Source organism: Lepidochelys kempii, chromosome 20 (assembly GCF_965140285.1).
Source record: "Lepidochelys kempii isolate rLepKem1 chromosome 20, rLepKem1.hap1, whole genome shotgun sequence".
Taxonomy (NCBI): Eukaryota; Metazoa; Chordata; order Testudines; family Cheloniidae; genus Lepidochelys; species Lepidochelys kempii.
In genome coordinates, this window is record NC_136399.1 from 23,163,114 (window position 1) to 23,175,729 (window position 12,616).

The 12,616-nt window shown below is 46.3% G+C and overlaps 1 pseudogene; it reads right to left on the reverse strand.

The window, feature by feature from the left end:
- Positions 1-1,116: 1,116 nt before the first annotated feature.
- LOC140901071 (adhesion G protein-coupled receptor E3-like) overlaps positions 1,117-12,616 on the reverse strand; it is a 37,796-nt pseudogene continuing 26,296 nt past the window's right edge.

Below are 12,616 nucleotides of genomic sequence, written 5' to 3' on the forward strand. Positions count from 1 at the left end.
TATGACACTAGCATAAAACATATTCCAGTTATGTCATATTTACACTCATAAGCATATTTCTATAAAGCATTATGGAGTGCAAATCACAACTCCTCAATATTCCCACAGCAAAACACCTCATTTCACCTCTGACTCCTCTTGTGCTTTTCCAAAGCTTAACAAATAATAAAACTATAATTTTTCACAAACAGAGGCAAAATTTGAAGAGCAAATTACTAGCTGTACATTCTCCACTCGGCTCTAATAAGAATTTTGGATGTTTATAAGGAGCTGTCATATCTAGGGAGCATGGGTGAGCTTTTACACTTAAATGGAGATGGATTTTGACTCTAACGCAGGCTTGTTTCTGTATTTTGCATCCTCACAGAGTTCATCTACACAATGTCCATCCAGCTGGCAGTAATTTGAGGAAAGACATGGCCTCATTTCAAACACTGGCTAAATCCTATGCAGATGCTAAGCAGTCAGTATTGGTTGAGGGTCTTGCCTGGCTATTAATGCTGAACGGGTACAGGTACGCCAACCTCAGAGTTTTCAATTCAACGTCAAGCACAATAGAAAGAAAGAAGCACAAGAGGCCACATTCTGCTTGCAGCTATCTTGGTGTGAATCCGGAGTAACTCCACTGACTTCAGTAATTCTGGATTTGTATCTGTCGAAACTGAGATGAGAAGCTGGCCCAAGTTCTCTCAGGCTGGGAAATGCCAAGCCTTAGGGTTTGGGGGAAGGTCAGGAAAATTAAATAATTTTTTCCACCTTTTATTAACTGGACAGATTTGCCAAGTCTTTGGCTCTCTGCTCCCAGTCCCGCTCCCACTGAAATCAATGGGAAAACTCCAGTTGACTTCAACTGGAGCAGAGTCAGGTCCTCACTCAAGACTTCAGGGTGAAGATGGCAACCACTTGGGTGAAGTCAAAGGTACTAAAATAGTTAAACACGTGAAACACAGCCTTCCCCTTCCCCTTCCCCATACAAGGATAAGCCACACAGTAGCAGCTATCAGAGGATATTGGAGATAAGCAGCTTCCTCTTCTAGGTAAAAAAAGGGGATTTCTGGTGCTGGGAATGGAGCAGGGCTTTGTTTTCCCCCATATGCAGTAGACGACTTCACTTTTTCAGGAGGACTTTTCCCCTTCCTGGAAAGAAAGCAAAGATGTGATGACATGGTCAAGCCCACCTGAGTGTTTAATGTTGAAAAGGGGGACTCTCTCTGGAAGGCAGTAGACAAAGTTCCTGGATTCTTCCCCTCTAGGGGTGAAGGAACCAGGAGAAATTCCTTGCAGTGCAGTCTCCTCACTGGGGCCAGTCCATCTGCACTAATGAAGCTTCAGCCCCAGTCTTACTCAGAAAACAATCCTGATCCAGTAATTTAGGTCACGATGTTTCAAAAACTGGTGTCTGCCCACGGCACGCTGAGAGATCCACAGAGCTCACAAGAGAACCCAGAGAAGGAAATGTGGAGGGAAGGTGCTATTCAAAATGATTTCTCTGCTGGTCAGAACAGGAACCATGGGCACATAGGATTCCCCGAGGCCTGGATGTGACAAATACCCAGTAGCGAATACTCCCAAAGCTGTTCTCAGCTGGACTACAACAAGGTGCCAGTCAAAGCAAGCTACATACCATAATGATAGGCCCACTAGAAAAGCATCATTGGAAAAAGTAGAAAGATATGTATTAATAGATACATCTAGATATTTAAGGGGAGTCAGTGTTGCCTACTGAATAGGGCACTGGGCTGGGATAATACCCACCAAACCAGTCGCAGAGAGGGGAAACCCTCCAACAAGTCGTGCCCCCTCTGTGCCTCAGTTTCCCTTATGTAAAATGGGAATAATTACACTGACCAGCTTTGAGATCTACAGATAAAAAGTGCTATAAGAGATCTAGGAATTATTGTTATAACTATTCTAATGGATACAAAATAAAAGGGCACCCATTCTATTCTCAAGGTGCCTTAAACAATCACTATATACAATCCAGTAGTATAAACCCAGCAGCCTAAAGATAACCAGACAGAAGGAAAATTAAAAATAACCCAGTTTTTCCACAGAACCAGCTTTGATCCCTCAGTCCTGCCAACCCTCTCTCATATACAGCCAATAGATACAGAAGATACAGCAGTCATCTGTTTATTATTGCTAGAGTAGATGGAGATAGATATAGAGTAAGTAGATATTGTTGGGTTGGCCTATAACAATTTTGGCCATTTGATACGGTAGATAGCTACACAGCAGTGAGGCTGCTAAAACTAGACCCTGTTTGATGGATGTGTCCCCCAGGCCGGTATTGGAAAAGAGATCAGCATCACTTACAGTTCTCGTGGTGACGGGGTCAGCTGACATAGATAGCCCGGAAGTCTGAGACTTGGTTCTGCATGTCTCAATCCTTCTGATCCATCTCTTGTACTCCTCTCTCACCTAGAAAAATAAGGAACATGCTCATTGGCGCACGTAACCAACGCCCCATGAGAAGCTCGGACAGTTTTACACCACTCGGTCCTAAATCTGAACAGAGCAAAGAACTGGAATTCTTATGACCATCTTCCCCGCTGTGAATTCCCACACGTAAAGGGAAGGGGGAGGAGCGGTCCTCAGTCCCCTAGTTGCAATGAGACAGATTTGGACTTCAGCCGCACCCAGGCAACATCACTGACTTCATCAGGTTGCAAAGTCTGGGTAAAAAGAAAAGGAGTACTCGTGGATAGAAATTTAGCCTAGGAAATGCAAGTTGATGCAGCTCCCACCAAACTACATGTGAATGGGCTTGGTGCAGAAATTACCTGGGGAAATTCTATGGGGAATTACCTGGGGAAATTACCTGGGGAAATTCTATGGGGAATTACCTGGGGAAATTCTATGACCTTTGTTACACAGGCCATGTCTACACTACCGCTTATGTCAGCAAAACGTATGTCACTCAGGGGTGTGAAAAAAAAACACACGCCTCAGTGACATAATTTCCCTGGTGTAAGTGGCAGCGGGCACAGTGCTATGTCGGCGGGAGAGCTCTCCCCCGTCGGCACAGAGCGGCTACACGAGAGGTCTTGCAGTGGCGGAGCTCCATAGGCACAGCTGTGCCCCTGTAAGGTCTCTAGTGTAGACGTAACCCATGCCTGCTTGGTGTGGCACCCTGTCCCCCTCTAGTGGCACAGATTCATGAGATTAATGAGTCTGCTGCAGCCTTAGCTAAGAGGCATGTGGCTTTTGGCCCACGCAGTAGAGGCTCATGCATTTAGCTCCTGAGGTCCTAGGTTCGATCCCACCCACCAGAGGCTGGTGGTGTGATATAGACATGGTCCCTCCTGGACTTAAAAAAACAAACAAACAAAAACAAAACCCCTGTGAATCTATGAAAACAGCACAATGCAAACTGCAGGAGAAAAAAAAAAGAGATTGGAGGAGAAAGGCTGAATCTCAAAATAGGGAAAGGAGCAACAGGCACGCAAGACCTGGAAAGAGTGAAACCAAGACAAATGTGAACAAAGAAGCTCGGCTGGCTGGACATTAGTGGAGCTGAACAGGTAAAAGGGCTTTCCCTGCTTATTGAGGAGACAGTGCACCAGGAAGATGAAGGCTCCCTGCAGGCTGTTGACGATGGTGAATAAATAAGCCATGACAGTGGCGGCTGGGCCGACTTGAAGGAGACTGAAAATCCACGTGCAGCCCAGAATGAAGACTTGGGCGATGGCTTTAAAGGGCAGTAGCCTGGATGAAAGCAAATGGAGAGATCCCATTACAACCCTGTGCAGAGAGACCAAGTCAGTGGGCAGGATGGTTTGAAATGGCTAATGCCCTCCAAGTAGCAACTATGCAAAATTCCCCTAGGGACCACTGGTGAGTAATGCTTCTCTATAATGATTCTGCAATTAGGCCCTAGGCCAACCAGGTTAGAATGGCTTCTACCATCCCCTTTACTCTCCATGGGCCTGCTCCGAAGCCAAGAGAGAGACTGCCATTGACTTCAGTGAGTCTGGATCAGGCCCTAGTTTGCCGCCCCTTCTGCACATCTTGTTCATTTCCTGATTTTGCTGCAAGCAGGCTCTGGCCACCAGTACCACACATCTGGGACAGCTGTCATTTCAATGAGCTGGGCCAGTGAAGGTTTTACTTGTTCTCTAATTCCAGGTAGGTATTTCTCCCCCCTTTTTATTCCTGATACTTCAGGTGAAGTATCAGAGCATCTTACAGTCTTGAAGATATTTACCTTCAGAGGTAGGACAGTGCGCTTATCCCCATTTTCCAGATGGAGAACCAAGGCACAGAGAGATTAAGCAACTTGCCCAACATCGCAAAGGAAGGCGGTGTCAGATCAGGAAGTTGAAGCCAGATCTCCCACATCCCAGACTAGCACACTAACCACTGAACCATCCTTTCTCTCCCTTTCTGATTGATTTGGAAACCCCTATAATAAAACCCTGCAAGGAGAACGGCTTGCCATTAAAGATTTGGTTCATTAGTCCTTACACAGCACTCATGATATGGAATAGGTAGCTCAATTAATTTAAGGGTTTGTTGTGTGCCCATTGCTGTGAGAGTACAATGCAGACAGACGGAACCAGATACTAAAGTCAGCTGACAGCAAAAGTGGCCTATGCATAGCCGTACCAGGCAGATTCAGCCTCTGTGAAACTTCATTGGTTTCTGCAGAGTTACAGATTTTACCTAAGATTAATTCATGTATAGATATCTGTATAGGACCCAGCATTATACCATCTGACTTAAACCTGTGTCCTGATCTTAGCTCTGTCACTGACCTGTGGTGTAATGCTGACCACGTCAATTTCCCTCCGTTTCCCCTCACATCCTTTTGTAGCACCGGCAGGGAATACATAATCCACTAATAATGGTTACATAGTCAGAATAAAGGGTAAAGGGCTAAGGAATGAGTAGCAAAAAAACGCAAAATACCTGTAGACCGACACCTATAAAAATAGCTTAAGCAGTTAGTGTAAGTGCAAGGCCTTACAGCCTAGGTAGAAGTAGTTGCTCAATACGTTAGTATAAGTCAGTAAACTAAAAGTAATCATAAGTCACAAAACGGCAAAAGGCTTTTTGTTTATTGTTTTGTAATAATCTCGTGTTGCAAACTGCTGATGGGGAACTGCAAAAAGACAGTTACTACCAGTTTCAAGTATTTTTAAAGGAGGACTTCAGCAAATGCCTAACCGCAGGTAACCGCAGTAATCCAATTAACATATTTTAATGAGCTTAACCAAGTTAATATACTAACCTGTAGAATAAGAACACCCCAACAAGGTAAAGGTAAAACCCTTAAAATATGGTTTAAAAAAAGCTATGCATAGATATGCATAAAAAATACCAAGGCCGAAAAAAGTCTAGTCTGAGGAACAGCCATTAAAATTAGTCATCAGCATGCCAAAGACAAACCAAAATCTGTCTCAATCCCCCTTAAAGCTCTCCCCCAAAATATAGTATATACAGGTAATGGGGCTTGTCCCTCTCACACTGTTATACTATCTCACTTGTTTAAATGGTTTTACTTAAACTAGTCATTGTGATAATAAAACTTTGACAGTTACAGAAGGTCTTCGCTAAGTGGAACTGGTTTTATGGCTGTGCCCACCCTGCCCCCCACCCTTTATTAGCAGTAACTCTAATAATACCAAGCCGAATCTTAAAACAAAAACCTACCAAATTACAAGTGTTACTTCGGCAAACCAAATCAATAACCTAATCAATAAGCCAGGCAAGACGTTGTCATTATTGGTCGTTTCGATTGTCAACTCCCTGGGGCCGGAAGTGTCTGTCACTCTGTGTTTGCACAGCTCCCAGCACACATTCTGGTTGGGCCCTCTGGACACTATTGTGATAGAAATAATAATGGCAAATCTAGGAATAGACACCAAATCTGATTTCTGCTCCCATGCCGTTACTGCAAGCCCACCCTTCCATTTAAAAATTAGGGCCAATTTTTCCCTTCTCTTCCACCATGCAGCCTTGCTGAAATCAATGGAATTACATGGATGTTAATGAAGGCAAAATTTGTCCCCAGCACTTTGAGCCTATAAATCCTCAAATTAGGTCTCTTCTCACCATTGTCAGTAGTAAATCCCAGCTACCATGGCCACCTGTCCAGCTCTTCCAGAAAACACGGATTTAGCAATTAGATACCAAGAAATCACTGTGCAGTTTTCCTCATGCTGTCTCAGTTTTGCATAGCAAAAGGCATCAAACTAGGCTGAACAAAAACACTAGAAAAAGTGTCCTTCCTGGAGGAGAGAATCCTGCACTGAATGAGGAAAATGGAACTGCATGATCTAACACCTCTTGTCCATTATTGATATCTATAACGCTCTGGTTGACTGAAAGGACTAAGAGTTCTTACACTAGCCAAAAGAGAAGATGCAGGAGGATCTAACAGAAAACTCTGTACAAGGCAGTCTTGATTATCCATATTTCAGTTATGCAGAACAAGGATTCCCCAATTTGTTAATTACATTGAAAATTCCCTTGATTTTAGAGGAAGGATGGTGTAGTGGTTAGGGTCCTAATCTAGCACTTGGGAGACCCAGGTCCAATTCTATGCTCTGCCACAGATTGTGTGTGTGACCTTGACCAAGTCACTTAGCCTTTATGTGCCTCAGTTCCCCATCTGTATAATGGGGATAAGAGCCCTGTCCTGCCTCACAGGGGTGTTGGAGGATCAATGCATTAAAGATCGTGAAGCACTGTGAGATCTGTGGGTGAAAAGTGCTACATAAAAGCCAGGATACAAAATTGGGGCCCAGTCCCATGAGGTGCTCAGCACCTCCTAAAAGGTGCTGTGTACCCTCGTCTCTGACCTAAGTCAATAGGCCCTGAAGGTTCTCAGCAGCTTGCAGGACCAGGTATTCAGTGTTCTGTTCTCCATGACTTTCTGATACCAAGGCTGTATCACCCTGGTATTTCCTCAGTTTAATTGAGCCAAGAGTGCCTGTAACAACCCCCACTGCAGAAGGCTAACGGGACCTCTCAGGCTGGTTTAGTGCTTTCCTACCTTGTGTTTTTGAGGGTGGAGACATCTGTATTGAGGGAGGAGATTGTGTCTCTCAGGATCCAGAGGGTTTTGATAAAAAATGCTAAATTCATCTGTGGAAACAACTCGAGTGGATCAGACCCCAGGTCCCTCTAGTCCAGTATTCTGCCTCTGACAGTGGCCAGTACCAACTGCTTCAGAGGCATGGATAATCTGCCCCGCAGATTAGTTCTCCTATTGGTCTTTGGTAGCTGGAGCTTGATTTAAATCCTGAAACCTGGGGTTTAATATCCCTTCCAGAACTTTTCTTAGCCCTGATTAGAACAGCTCTGGATATTATTCTTGCTACCCATATAAATGCCCAATCTCTTTTTGAATCTTGCTTAAATTCTTCATGTGTTCACAGTGCCTAGCACAATGGTACTTTGACCCCCGATGGGAGCCTCTAGCTGCTATTGTCAGCTGAATCCTTCCTGTACCGCCAGACATCTCTTAGGGTACAGATAAGGCTCCACCATCCTTCTCTATCCTGAGCTGCTCTGTCTGTCCTCTGTCTTATGTTCCATAAACTTTCCCTCTCTTTGTTGGATCATGGAAGGATTCTTTCAGCTGGCCTCTTTTCCATGTTCCTCCAGCTGCCCAGTTTCACACCTGCCATAGCCGAAGCTCTGGTTTCATTCTTAACACCTAGCCCAGATATTTCCGACTTCTCTTCCGGATAACTTTGGAGCGAAGGAGTTGCTGAACTCTGACAAATCCCAGCATTTGTTATAAATTCGTTCCACTCCATTGGAAACAAATCATGTGCGATTTATTAATTATTTATGAATTTACTGTAATACAAATAAAGAAGGTGACATTGTTACCTTGTCACTTTCCAGAGAATAAATCCATGGTATCTCGGCCACAACTCATTCCTTAAGCAAACATCCCAATGTCTGACTCATCTCACTATCAAAGTCCTTTCCCTGCAGCATAATTCATCCTTTCCCATTATCCACTGAAGAGAGGAGAAGAAAAGGAATATACCCACCACAATAATAAGGCAGACAGGTCCAAGGAAACTCCAGATAAAGCCTCCCTTTATTGTGAGCCAGCAGCTAAAAGGCAAGAAGTAAAAAGAGTAGCAAATTATCCCTGGCATTAAAATGAAGTGAATTCTCTCCTTTTGGTTGTCAGATTTAATATCTGGGTGGGGTGGGAACAAGGTCCTCATTCAGAAGAGCACTTAAGTACATACACTAACTCCTTGCTTAACGTTTTTCTCACCAGACATGACTATATTTTATAATATATTATATACACACACAGTATAAGCTTTCAACAAACAATTTCATACTATACACAGCGATGATGATTGTGAAACTTGGTTGAGGTGGTGAAGTCAGAGGGTGGGATATTTCCCAGGGAAAGCCTTCCTGCTAAATGATGAACTAGCTTTTGGCTGAGCCCTTAAGGGTTCACCCATTTTTGTTAATGTAGCCTCACACTCTACAAGGCAGCACGAATGAAAGGAGGGGAGACAGCATGGCAGAGAGAAACAGAGACGCACACCGTGTGTGTGTGACAGAGAGATGTGCATTGGCCCTTTAAGTAGGCTGACCCCACTCTAAGTACACTGACTTTTTAAAAAGAACAGGAGTACCTGTGGCTCCTTAGAGACTAACCAATTTATCTGAGCATAAGCTTTCGTGGGCTACCGCCCACTTCATCGGATGCATGCAGGGGAAAATACAGTGGGGAGATTTTATATACCCAGAGAACATGAGACAATGTGTGTTACCATACACACTGTAACAAGAGGTTTCAGAGGAGCAGCTGTGTTCGTCGGTATTCGCAAAAAGAAAAGGAGGACTTGTGGCACCTTAGAGACTAACCAATTTATTTGATCAGTTAAGGTGAGCTATTACCAGCAGGAGAGAGAAAAAACAACACACCTTTCGTAGTAATAATCAAGATGGGCCATTTCCAGCAGTTGATAAGAACGTGTGAGGAACAGTAGGGGGAAAAATAAACATGGGAAAAATAGTTTTATTTTATTTTCCCCCCCTCTACTGTTCCTCACACGTTCTTGTCAACTGCTGGAAATGGCCCATCTTGATTATCACTACAAAAGGTGTGTTGTTTTTTCTCTCCCCTCCTGGTAATAGCTCACCTTAATTGATCACTCGCCATACACACTGTAACGAAACACCCATTGTCTCATGTTCTCCTGAGCTGTAGCTCACGAAAGCTCATGCTCTAATAAATTGGTTAGTCTCTAAGGTGCCACAAGTCCTCCTGGTTTTTTTGCGGATACAGACTGACTCGGCTGCTACTCTGAAACCTGGCTTTTGAAGTAGTTCACCAAGTTGAGACAACAGCTGCGGCTCCCAGGAAGCTCCCTCCGTTCTGAGCCTGTCCTGTCCGTCCCTTCCATGGAGATGGGGTAAGCGGGGTGCAGGAGCGGGTGGGGGAGGGGGATACCCTGACATTAGCGCCCCCCAGCCCCCGCCCAGCAAGCAGGAGGCTCCCGGGGGCAGCTCCAAGGCAGAGGGCAGGAGCAGCACATGGCAGTGGGGGGAGGGACAGCTGAACTGTCAGCAATGGATAGCCTGCTAGACGGCTGTCGCACAGGGAATTTAGGGGAGCTGATGGGGAGGGGGGCTGCTGGCCCACCCTGGTTCCAAGCCCCCACCAGCTCACTGCAACAGGCTGCTCTTCCTGCAAGCTGTGGACAAAGCAGGCGGCTGCCAAACGACATTATAAGGGAGCATTGCACAACTTTAAACGAGCATGTGCCCTAATTGATCAGCAACGAAACAATGTTAACCGGGATGATCTTAAGTGAGGAGTTACTGTACTTGAGTGCATTCCTGAACTGGGGCCTGGGAGAGGAAGAATGAAATATGAGGTATCCAGGGCCTCACTGACCCTCCATCTCCCCCTCGAAGAGGAAGGACAGTCCTTGGGGTAGAGCAGCAGATCGGGAGTCAAGGGCCCAAGTTCTATCCCTCACTCTGCCACTGATGGGTCTTGGATGTGTCACTTCCCTTCTGAGCCTCAGTTTGGGTTGCGAGTGGGTATTTTTATTGGGATAATTATTTTTATTGGGGATAATTGCGCTTTCTCAACAACCCTAGGGCCTGCAGACTGGTAGCTAGGCAGGTGAAAGCAAAGTAAGCGAATAATATGTATGCAAATAAGTTTTGTCTCCCCCTGCAAGTCTGGAGGCTCTTTTCTTGGGCACTTGGGGTGAGATGCAGGGTGAATGCTGCCTGCTTCCCTTTATGACAGTCTCATGGATGTAGCTTCAAGAAACTAGTCTCATAAGAGCATAACAATGGCCATACTGGGTCAGACCAAAGGTCCATTTAGCCCAGTATCCGGTCTTCTGACAGTGGCCAGTGCCAGGTGCCCCAGAGGGAATGAAGAGAAAAGGAAATCACCACATGATCCATCCTCTATGGCCCATTCCCAGCTTCTGGCAAACAAAGGCTAGGGACACCATCCCTGCTCATCCTGGCTAATAGCCATCAATGGACCTATCCTCCATGAATTTATCTAGTTCTTTTTTGAACCCTGTTATAGTCTTGGCCTTCACAACATCCTCTGGCAAGGAGTTCCACAGGTTGACTGTGCGTTGTGTGAAACATGTGAAGGAACAGGGATCGTAGAATATATTGTCTCTCTGAAATTCAGCCTATGAGTTGAGTGGGTAATGAGATATCTGTTCTCCCTCTGGGATGAGCTCTGCACGTACTATTTGGAAATTCCGTAGCCTCCAGGATTCACCGCTGCAGAAATAGCCACCACCAGGGCTGGGACTCTGTAGCCGAACGGGTACGTGAATCTCTTCTTGAAGCGGCTGGCGCTGGTGTAATTCACGACCTGCAGGTTCAGGACGGTGAGGAAGAGGTGCAGCCCCTCCAGGAACATCCAGGTGAAACAGGCCAGGAAGAGGTAGTGTAGGAAGCCAGCAATGACAGCACACGCCGCCTGGAGGAGACAGAGAGCTCAGGGACCCTGAACATCTAGCTCTCCAAGATAGGGGAAGCGTTAGTTATTTGATGTGTCCCTTCCAAGCTGGGGAGAAAATGGCATACAAGGCCTGTGAAATATTTAACAAAACCCCTAAGCCATCTAGGACTACACGCTGCATACCGTGGCCATTCAACTTCATCACAGCGCGAGGGGTAGAACTCGGATCCTCCTGGTCCAAGAGCACTGGCTCCTACCTCATGAACTAAAAGAGAATCTCCATTAGTGGTTAACAGTATAGGGCTTATGACACATAGTGAGACAGGCTGCTCTGAGTTCAGTTCCCAATCCTGCCACCGACTTCACGTGTGACCTTGGGTAAGTCAATTCATCTCCCTGTGCCTCAGATCCCCACCTGTAAAATGGGGATAATGGAATTTTGTCCCCCCCCACCCATTCTCTCATCTGCTTAGACCATAAGCTCTTCAGGGTAACGATTGTCTCTTGCTCGATGCACAGTGCCCAGCACAATGGAGCTCTGATTTCGGTTGGCTCTCGTTGGCTACTAGAGCACAAATAAAGGACTAGAATAGTTGAGGCAGTCCTGACCCCATCCAATAGGGGGCAGTGGTGTTTCACACACAGACACCAGATACTCGGTGACCATGTTAATTTGTTTTCTGGCAAGGACTCAGGGCGAGGAGTAAACCGAGGAAACCCACACACTGAAACACACGCACTTTCCTCACCCTCTGAGCCAGCTCATATTCACAGCTGTCTGTATTCCACATGTGGGCCAAGGGCATTTTTTAACCCTGGGAAACCCACATCGGCCCAAATGTGCATCTTCAGCCGTTTGTGGTTGTGAAGTTGATTTCCTACGTTGCTCAGTCCAGGACCCCTCCTGTGGCTGGGGAGCTGAAGCCAAGGGATAATTCAACCCTGGCGCCCGATTCGGATTTTACGGATGCTGGTGTAAATCTGAGGTACCTCCACTGAGGCCGGTGGTGTCAAAGCAGCGTAAGCAAGTTCAGAATCCGGACCACTGAATTTATTCTGGGCATCGTGATACCAGGCATGTGAAGGGTCCCAAGGGCAAAAGCAACCCACCTTGATTATTAGTGCATCACGCAGGTCGTAGCTTGCAATCTGAATGCATTGCATGCATGTTCCTTGTATTCCTCTATCCCTCCCCCCACAATCTCTCTGTGCCATCCTCCCATCCTCCTCTTCAAGGACTCCCTGCAAGCCCCCACATGCCTGGACTCATACCCACCCCACCACTCAGCCCCCCACCCCACCACTGTCATCTCTCCACATACCATTGTCCCTTATTCATCATCCCTTGGTAGGGTCTCTGTGTGGTCCCCCATGTTTCCTCTTCCCCCCACATGCCAGGGGCAGTGTCCCACCGCCTTCCTACTGTCTTCTCTCCACATGCCAGTCCCTTATTTGCTGCCCCCCATCCTCCCCGGTAGGTCTCTGTGTGCCCCCCCTTGCTTCCTCTTCCCCCCCCATGTCAAGGGCTCCATATGTGCCCCATTCCCCCTCATTCTTTCATTACAGGAACACTTAGGGGCCCCAAACAAGTTCAAGGATCCGTCGTGCTCTGCGCTGTACAAACGCGCAGGAAGAGTGAGTCTCCACTGCAGCTGGGAGCACGCATCCCCGGGCAGC